This window comes from Chenopodium quinoa, unplaced genomic scaffold (assembly GCF_001683475.1).
Source record: "Chenopodium quinoa cultivar QQ74 unplaced genomic scaffold, ASM168347v1, whole genome shotgun sequence".
NCBI lineage: Eukaryota > Viridiplantae > Streptophyta > Magnoliopsida > Caryophyllales > Amaranthaceae > Chenopodium > Chenopodium quinoa.
In genome coordinates, this window is record NW_018743987.1 from 2,457,141 (window position 1) to 2,468,036 (window position 10,896).

At 34.9% G+C, this 10,896-nt stretch overlaps 1 long non-coding RNA gene across 3 annotated transcripts; it reads right to left on the reverse strand.

The window, feature by feature from the left end:
- Positions 1 to 442: 442 nt before the first annotated feature.
- Positions 443 to 4,925, reverse strand: LOC110690146. 3 transcript variants are annotated; one of them, XR_002505030.1, is made up of 6 exons: positions 4,692 to 4,925; positions 4,450 to 4,519; positions 3,172 to 3,362; positions 2,617 to 2,745; positions 2,071 to 2,177; positions 443 to 687 (listed from the first exon to the last, which is right to left on the reverse strand). It is a non-coding gene; the product is annotated as an uncharacterized LOC110690146 (long non-coding RNA). The 3 variants fall into 3 exon arrangements; XR_002505031.1 differs by having other exon boundaries at positions 2,071 to 2,147; positions 4,692 to 4,924; XR_002505032.1 differs by lacking the exon at positions 2,071 to 2,177 and having other exon boundaries at positions 4,692 to 4,922.
- Positions 4,926 to 10,896: the final 5,971 nt, after the last annotated feature.

Here is a 10,896-nt window from a genome sequence, read left to right on the forward strand (position 1 = left end):
TGAGTCGAGAATTTCGAGGGACACAAAAAGCGTCGAGAATCTCGACGCTTTTTTGTGTCCTGACTAATATACGAAGTGTCGAAAATTATGTATTTCGCGCATTATCCCAAATGTGTGTAGTTTTTTAGCGACGCTTTTACATGTCCACATAATCAAATTTAGCGACGCTTTTTGTTGTCTTGCGTTTATTCGTGTCAACCTATGGTATGGCGGGAAACTCTTGAAATATGAAAATGTGCAAAATATGTAGATATTATAAAGCGTCTAATTTTTTTTTAAGCTTTTTTTTTTCCTTTTATTAAATTATTACCATCATCATACATATATTATAGTTATTTAAATTTATCATAAATTAAATTAATAACATAAAAATTAAAATAAACAAATATTGTATATAACTAGATTTTAAAAAAAAAAAAAAAAAAAAAAACAATTATTAATCAACAATAATAAGAGTACGTAGTTAATTACCAAATTTATAAAAAGAAAACATCAACACAATTAAAAACAAATTAAAACAAAAAACATCGCATATTATAGTAGCTTGTCCCTAAATAAATACATCACTAATATAAGACTAAAAACCAAAATACATAGATGATGGCCTTATAGACAATATAGTCACTTGTTTTGATGCTCAAGTGTCCCGGCCTATTCTCTTGTTGTACCTATATTGACTTTTGCAATCTTCAAAAAAAAAAAAAATACAAATTATAAATTAGTACATTACACAATATAGGCTCAAGCTTCATAATCGATTTGAGACAATAACACGGACATTATACTTTAATCTAGGCAATTAATTATGTACAATGCACATATATAAATCTGTAAAGTAGGCCTATAAATTTTTAAGCTTTCTTGCTGTCCATTAGAAAGCTTAAGAGAGTTTGTCTAATAATGGGAATAGTTTAATGATGAATTCAAAACTGAACCTTGCCAAGAGTGTAGTATCATTATGCATTTAAAGCATTTCCAAACTAACTGATTATACAGCCATTGCAGCACGCGCGCGTGCACACACACACACACACAATCTTTACAGTAAATGAAGTTGAAAAAGACCATTAAACAGCTGATAGAGAACCTAGCATAAGAGCAATTAGTAACATCATTGAACCATAAAACAGAAATCATCTACTATCAATAGCCTATGCCTTGTGCGCGTCTTTTGTTAGGCACTTATTGTGCAGGTGGGTGTTGTGTAAGATTTCAGAGGAAAATTACAACATGTGCAGGCGCTACAGGGAAGAGGTTCACAAATAAGTAAATGATGTCTCGTGGCAAAAGATAAAAATGATTATATTATTTCAAAATTGTCAGATCACTTTGATGTCCATGTATCTCAATAACTCTTCAATATTCTATAGCTGATAATTACAGCAACTTCCTAATAAGTCTATTTTAATCTTTCATTACCGATTCAATAGATTTCATTATACAAAAATTGAATCATTAATCAACTAACACTCCCATTATGAAACACCCTTCCCCCTTTAAATCACCGAATAATTAGCCGTAATTAAGCACCCCCGGCCCATTCATATAGAATTTAACTATTTCCCTAAATTGTAGCCTCTAACCCAAAAATGGGGAGCCATTATGACAAGTTCTGATGATCAGATCTGAATTCAGTTATGAAAATCAGCTCTGAACTTCAGATCTGAATTTGGGTCACTTCCTTTTTCCCATTTTCTTTCAAACAAACAATTAGAGCATCCTACAAATTTTTTCCAAGGTTATCACTTTAACAATGTTACATGCAATTTTACTTAGAGTTTAACAAACACATAGCAAGTAGCAATGTTTTAGCAAAAGTAGCATAGAAACAGCAGGAGGCAAAGCAGAAGTTCCGAATTCAAACTCCCAAAAAAACAGGTTTGAATTCAGTTCTGAATTCAGTTCTAAATTCAAACTCCCAAAAAAACAGGTCTAAATTCAGTTCTAGATTCAATTCTGGATTCAGTTCTGAATTCAAACTCCCAAAAAATCAAGTCTGAATTCAGTTCTGGATTCAGTTCTAGATTTCAGTTCTGATTTCAGTTATAAAGAGAAATGTGACTTTGTTACCTGATGTTTTGCCTTTCCTAAGAATTCAGATGCTTTGTTTAAAAGACCCGGAGATGCATTCCCTTAACGAACTGCACCTACAATATGAGAAAATTGTCCAACAAGCGCTTTAAGAAGAAGATTGTTGGACAATTTAAGTCAAAGTATATAAAAAAGGTCCTACAGGCAAGTGAGGTTGGGCCATAGGTGAGCTTAGCTTTGTCGAAGTAGAATCCTAGAGCTTTATAGGTAACTTATAAATTCATAAAAAGGGTTCAAGTCTAGTAACACAAGATAGGACACAATCACACCACGAACACACACAAGATAGGATACAAACACGACCATGAATATAGCCGGGCAGCAGCATAGTTAACAAAGAAAGGCAGTAGCAAGTTTGCAACAACACCTCAATGCATGAAGCAGCAACATAAATCAATAACAGCAGCAACATCAAACAAGAACAAAACAGAACAACAATTAATAATAATAGGGGGTTCTAGAAATTCCATTTCTTGTAAATACACAAAACTGACATGTATTCTGTAAAGTGGTAAAAAAACTTACATGTATCCTGTAGCGTGGTACAACCAATGACTACACCTTTAGCTTCTTAAAGGTATTTCTTTCGACAATGAATGTTTGGCCACATATCCATGTCAAGAACATGGCTAATAGTGTGAGAGGCCACCTGAGCTAGAGATACAATTAACAAAAGAGAAAAAGATCAAAGAATGTTGACTTTTACCTAAAAAATCGTAATACATACGGAACCAAAAACAATTAAACAAAATAAAAAATGATTGAAAAGAGGCTATCAAACAACTCAAAAGTCATCATAATCGTGCTTCAAATGCAGAACAAAAAGCTGAATTTTTCAGAATATACATAAAATAGAAGCACAATGAAACATAATAATACTTTGTATACATGAAAAATCCTTGAAATATCTACTGTCTATGAATAAAATGTTTTAAAACAATACAGACAAAGCAATTACTAACAGGAAGGTCAAATTCATTAGGAAGGTAAAAAACAGAACAAAAAAAAACCCATAAAAACCGAAAATCTGAAGAACCAAAAGACAAAGATGGTATAAATTTGAGATTAATTAGATGAAACCTTAGTGTCCTCGTCCAATGGAATGTAAGCCATTTCTTTGCAAAGGTCAAACAAACTGTACTTCACACTCTAGCTGAAAATATTTTGCAAGACACCCACATAAACTGCTGCTAGAAGAGGAGTCAACCCAATGGATCCAATTACAGGTGTAAGTGGAGCACCAAACAAAATCAATGAAAAGAAACCAACTCCTGTAATGAGAAGAACAGACATAACGCATGTGAAAATTTGGTTTGTTTTATTTGATGTCAGCAGCTTGTAATGTCAAGAGTACAATTTTTACAATAAAATAATTTCTCTCTTGTTTATATACTATTGAAACATGGAAATAACTATGTCGTACAAAACTATAGCTGATAGAGTGATAGAGTGGGAAGAAATTAACCTTTAACCCAATGAAATACAGTAAGTTTTTTTTTTTCTCAATTTTGAAGCATAAAGAGTTATCAAGAGCTTGTTTTCTTAAAGCTAAGTTCAATTAATTTAATAAAATTAGATCTTTTGACAAAAGGTTAGTAAAATTTTGCTAATAATAATTGCACAACAATAAAATGCTAGATAAAAAATAGTGTAAAAAAGAAAGACTCGGAACAAAATAATGAACAACAACCAGGTTCTCATATCAAAGACCAAACTTCTCACACAAAACAATAGTTATTATCACCTGATTCACAAATGTGCGAGATATACATCTATCCTTGTCAATTATCCATTCAATTACAATACATAAGCTAAATAGTCACAACATAGACTTACATCCATGATATTCTATATATACAAGCACTCTAAGACAAGGCCCACACCAAAATTGTTTCAACATACAGCTTAAGCAAAACATCTTCCAATTCAGTTTAAGAGTGTAAATTTTAATCAAAGTTCAAATTTTGCTAACTCGTAATTTAAGAGCATAATTTCTAAAGTAAAATGATTTATCTATTATTTATAAAATATTGAAACGTGGACCAAACCACAAACAAAACTATAGCTAACAGAGGGATATGAAGAAATTAACCTTGGACCATGAAATACTTGTGACTTTGATGAATTCTCAGCAAATAAGAGTAATTTATAAAAATAATTATTCCCATTAAAATTAAAAAAGACAAGATGAACGGCTTGATCAAAAACCAGCAGTAGCTCCCACCATCCATTCATTAGGAAGCACGCGGTCAACAAACAATGATGTGAGCATAAATGTCATAGCATATTTCCCAAATAACTACTTATTCAAATATTAATTTGATTCTCGTGGCCCTTAATTAAAAAATTCATATGTACCTGGAGATTTCCTTTGTTGATCGCCATTGTTACTTGGATGGGCTAATGTTGATGCCTCACATTGTAGAATCTGCAAGATTCATGACAGTTATTCAGTGATTTCAACAAGATCTAGAACCTAGGGTTTTGAAACGAGTAACATTTGGCAATTGCAACTTACAAGTATCAATTAAAGTCTCACAAAAAATGAAAGAATTACTATTAGGAGTTAAAAACCAACAAAGAGTGATGTAAAAATGCACCTTGTGAGGAGAACAAGAGCAATAGCTGTCGCAAATCCATCTTCAAAGCAAATAATCAGATCTGAGAGAAAGAAAATAATTTTGTCAAGATATATAAATTATTGTGATAGAATTTTAGAAACGCAAAGAGAAAGAGGATCTGAATTCGAAATCTAAGCCATGACTCCATGAATCTCTGCGTATAATTCCGATCGAATGAAGAAAAAAAACAGAATATTTAGGGTTAAGAATATGATGAGTGGGGGGTTTTGTGGGTATAATGATCGTGTTGCTCACCTGATTGAGTACACGTGCGGGGCACATGTCAGTGATCTCGACACTAAAAGTAGTCTAAAATTACTTCAGACACTATAAAGCGTCGAGAAGACGCGGGATTATAATTTGTTGTTGACGCCCTTGCCTTGCGTCGAGGCAATAGCGTCGAAAAAAGGCTCTTTTTTGTAGTACTGCTCCTTCGGTTAAACAAAATTTATAAACACTTAACAAACCTATATACTAGTATAGAGACAAGTCAAGAATCGAACCCGAAGGAACGATAATGTTAAAGCGCTCTCAATTATGTGCCTAAGCTTGGTCGTCAAAGACAAAGATAAAGAGAGAACACTAACAACTAACAAACAAAGAAACCAGACAAATAAAGCACTACGAATGGGATCAACAAGCAATAATGAAAATTGTAGCAACTTGGAAATACATGCAAGTCAATGGTTGTAAATACTAATAGCAAGCTCAATCAAAAGAGTCAACAAGCTATCTTCTAGAGGTCAAACTAGCGCCAACTACAAGAGACTCTAACTAGGAGCATCACTAATCAAGCTCAATCGACAATTTCAATTCCTAAATCAATTGTCCGTATCATTAGAAACTACAATGCAATCTAGCATAATTCTCAAGACCTAATCGAATTACAGACATGCAAACTTCCATTAATCACTTTAATATTAACAATTAATCAACACAATCCCCAAATTAAGCACAATCAATCAATCATACAAGTTTCACCCAATTCCTAGCAAACAACTACTCTAACATCATCATCAAATCAACTAACAACTAAAGAAATCAAGAATCAACAATATATGAAGAATAATTACACTAATCAAGAATCAAACATCAAAATCAAACCAATCAAATATGAAATAAAACAAAGCAATAAAATGAGATAGAGTTAAGAATGCTCATTGATAGTAGAGAAGATCTTCAACACAATTGTCACCATTGAATCTTCAATCTCTCAATCACCATTGAAATTCCTCACTTTCTCTCTCTAAAATCTACTCCTTAACTAACCCTAAAACTAGAGAGAGAAGCTCTCAACTAAGCTAAAATTATGATCAAAATCCAAATGAAACTTATTCTAAATGTACTTGCCCCAAAAATCGGGCTTACAAAGGTATTTATAGAGGCGCGAAAACATAAACCGAGAAAACAAATACCCAGGAAGGCACACCCGCGCTGCAGGGGAGGCGCGCCCGTGCTGCAGAGGTGGCGCGCCCGCGCATGCTTGTGGCGAGCCCGCGCATGCTTGTGGCGCGCCCTCGCCTGTGCCTTGCACGCCCGCGCATCTCTGGGTTTCTTTGATCTTCTCGCGGCTTCGTGCGTTTGCTAAGGTCTTCGAATGAACGCACAATCATGAAGATGATGAACACTAAGTGAGATAGTCCCAAAAGCACATGATTGTGGGTTCAACACCCCATATTCATGAGAGCACGACTTGAGAGCGCAAGAGCTAGAACTTGGAGAATCCACTTCCTTGCATCTTGAGCTTTCCAATTACCATGAGCTTGCTCCAAAAGCTTCCTCCACCTTAGTAAATCACCAATATCAAGACCCGAACCTCGTACAATACCTACAACCATGAAAATAGAGAAAATAAAGGAGAAAAGGCTAGAAAAATCATAGAATTGCACAAAAGCTACAAAATAAGAGAGGAAAGGTAATACTAAGACCAAAAACATAAAACTAAGAATTTATTAAGCACGAAAGCCATGAAAAGAATGTAAAACAACCTAAATTCTCATCAAATGGGTGCCATTTATGACACCCATCGAATACCCCCAAGCGTACCTTTTGCTTGTCCTCGAGAAAAACAAAACCAAGGGAGAATTGATGAGCTTATCCAAGCAAACAAAAAGAAGAGAAGAGACAAGAATATACACTAAATCACTTTCGTAGGAATCATGGTCAATTTTAGCAACTAAAGACAAGCCATTTAAACCCCTAGATCGCCATAGAGGACGAGTGATGCTCTCGTAAAGGTTTCCTAAGAGATTAACCTATAACTCTCATAGTAATACAAACAAGGCAAAACATGAAAAGGAAACCAAAATACAAGAAAAGCAAACAAATGTTCATGAAAGGACTTTTCCAAATGTACAAGCATAAATGAGTGCAAATCTTTCTAAACAAGTAAGGGAGTGCACGTTCTAAGATATCTAAGGTTGATTAAAACATAAATATGCTAAGCATAGGAACTAGAGAACGCAATCCACTTTCATCCAAACGGTCTTACCGCGTTCTCCCTACTAGTCTCATATCTTCCCCTAGTGAGCATCTCAAAAGTTCCACGAAGGAACCAAAAAAAGATATAATTTTGGGCTACTCGACGTCTTGACAATGCATCCCCTCTCCTTAGGCTTTAACTCATAATGCCCTCTCTCAATATATGACTCAACCTCTGGGTCGAAAGGTCTTTCCCAATGGTTGTAACGTAAGGGCAAAAAGGGTGAGGCTAGGATTAAAATTTTGAAATTTGGCGGTATTCCTAATTAGTGAAGCAAAGGGTGATCAAACCTTCTCCTCATAACCAAGCAATTGCCAAACCAAAACAAACTAACTCCCCCAAGCTTATTCAAAGCTATAACCACAATCATATATACAAAATGCGTAAACGCTTCTCTCCCAAGCTTAAAGGAAGCATTGTCCTCAATGCTTGAAAAGGGGAAAAGAATCAAATCAAAATATTTTTGATTTTTGTTATTTTCATTTCTTCTTCTTTTTTTATTTTCATTTCTTTCAAAGCAATTGTCCATGCCTCTTTAACTTAGGACGGCTTTTACAATTTTGCATTTGCTTTGTCCTTGCCTTTATTAACTTTAGACGGCCTTTTCATTTATTCATTTGCCATTATTTGCACAAAAATTATAACACAAACTTGCTTTCAAGAGAACCAAATATCCAAACTCCTCCACCACAAACTCCAACAATAATGATCAATTGCTTCACAAAAACTAAGAATGGAAACGAAAATGAAACATAAGGCTCAAGATCTGAAGATGTGGCTTGAAAAGAAGGGAAAAGGCTCAAATGGTTAGCAGGAAGGTAAATGTAAACCCAATGAACTAAAAAGAAAGAAAATTAACCTAGAAAAGAAAAACTACCACCCCGAAAAGATGCCTTTGTCTTCCTTAGATAGCTCAGTCTCAAGTTTGAGAATTATGAGTCAAGATTCTAGATTAGGTCTACAATAGTCAAGGATCCATGCCGCTCATGAAAATATATGTTGAAGGCTTGAAAAATAATGAACCTCACATGGATGTAGCAAAAACTCACTATTGGTGTTAATTCGACTATAAGAAGCAACTACCAACATGCCAGAAATGAGTAGAATCCGGTTTCATGGTCCCACTAGTTCTAACCAACTATCTTAGCATGCTTTATCCTAAAATCAACCAAACATATATACTCTCAAACCGTGCACACCATTACCATTTAAGAAGAAAAGCATTCAACTATACAAGTCCAAAAGTATTATGTCCAAAGCAAGAACAAAACAAAGATACATTGTAAATTTGCCTTGATAGAAACAAAAATCTTTTTGGAGTTTTTTCAAAATATAAGAATATGGAAAAGCATATACAAAGTTGCTTAGCATATGTGAATCAACATCCCATCAAACAAGATAGAAAACCCTCCCCCAAGCTTGAATGAGACAATACACTCAAACATAAATCATAGAAACCATGGGAGGGGAAAATAAGGAGATCAATCCAACAAACCAACATATATACAACAAGTCATCATCCACTTGAGAAATAGTAAGGAAGGATATTACCGGATATTAGGTGGGTGTAAATACCCGCAAATGACCCAATTAAACTTTCAAAGCTACTTTCCTCAAGAATTGAACCTTGCCTTCCATATGCTAGCAAAAATAGGAGTCAAACTTCCTTGATTCTTGATCCAAATCGAAGCACCAAAGTATATCAAGTCATGTACCTAGAAAAAGGCATACAAAAATTTCCATGAGAGAAAATCTATTCTAAAAAGAAAAGAAAATGAAAGCAATAAAACACGAGTTACTTCCCGAAAAAGGCTTGCTTAAGGTCCAAGCTTGACCGTTCTAGAAAATAATAATTCAACGCACGCAAGAGCTTGTCAAATGCACTACTCCATTTCGTAAGAGAGAAGGTAGGAAAATGACGGGAAGAGGACGTGTAACAAGGATAGTGCACGCAAATGAGGAGAGACATGCCAAGAAAAGGAAGAAGAAGAATCAAAAGAAAATTCAACAAAATATGAAGAAAAAGAAGAAGAAGAAGAAAAAAAAGGCAAACTCTCCTCGAAATATTTTTGGGTGGCAACATCACCCTTTTCCTCAATTGGGGACAAATGAGCCACATACAAATCATCATAGACAAGGAGGTCCCCAATAGGCTCATTGACAAAGGAAGGGAGGGATATAGGAGTGTAGGGGATATGGTTGAAATTTCTTGAAAAAGGGACATGAGAGGAGGGAATATGGGCTATGGTTTTGCAAATGAACTCTTCGTCACCACCATGCCTCAAATCACAAATAAGAACATGAAAATCAATCATAGAATCCTAAAAAGAAGAACACTCATGATCACCATCTACCCCAAACATCCAACTCCCAAGAGGAACCACATAATCTCCTCCACTATATTCATGAACAACAACTCCCTCAACTTCCTTAAAGCCCAAAGTCTCGAAACAATGCATGAATGGATGCAAATTCATTTCAAAATCATCTCTCTCCCATGAAGCATTCTCAATGAACTCAATCAAAAGGCTATGGGTTTTCTTTTGACTCTTAAAGAACTTAATGGCCATAACCTCAAACAAGTCCAAATACTCATGGATAGAAGAATTACAATCATGAACAAGAGACTCATTAAGACGGGTGGGAGGGTTGGGTTTTCAAATTCAATTCTCTCTTCATTGTCAACTCCTTCACCATCACACAAATGCTCATCGATGGTATCCTCACACTCTCTTGGTTGCTCAAAATCACCATCATCATCCTCAACACACATATTGGATTTGTAATTTTCACACACAAGCATCAAAGATGACAATTGGCTTTCTATCTTTTTACCTCTCTTTCTTCCCTCCTCAAGATGCTCCACACTGTTTTTCATCACCTCCAATTGACTTCTCAAAAAATTAAGAATCGACTCCTTTTTAGTCCCAAGATCATCACTAAGCTCAATTTGCCTAATTTGAGTTTCCAAAGTAGCAACAAGAGATTCAAAAGGTGAAGAAGGTTGAGGCTCAACAAGCGAGGAAAAGGTACAACCAAGATTGGAAGAACCAACATTAAGATCATGAGCATATGCATCACCTTGGGGAGTGGGGGCACAATCAATACCATGAGATTCATCATTAAGGGAATGAAGCACATCACAAGAAGGCAAGGTAAATAATGAAGAATATTGAAATACACCATTAGCATCAACTTGAGCATGCACCTCATCATCATGAACAAAAGGGGAAATAGAATCGGAAGCACTTGTTATAGGTTCACTCATGGGATCATTTGACCATTCATGGGAATTCATGATAATATAATAAGAATCAAGACATTGCACATCAATATTAGGATCATGAATACCCCTATTATAAACATCCCTAGCAAACCAAACATAAAAATCCCAAGCATCATCAATTGACAATTCTTTAAATCTGCTATTATGCATGCATTCAACTATGTCTGTAGTTTGCTCATTCAAACCAAAATAACAAATCTCACAAGCCTCCTAAAGACTACAGCGATTATAGTCAAGAAATCCCTTAAGTATATGGAAATATTCACAAAAAGGCTCATTGTCATATTGAGGAAATGAGAAACATGCCATTTTTTTCACAAAACAAACAAAAATTAAATAAAAGAAAACTATATACAAAGACCTAGAATCAAGCAGTAAAAAACACTCAAACATAGACACCGTTCACCGGCAACAAC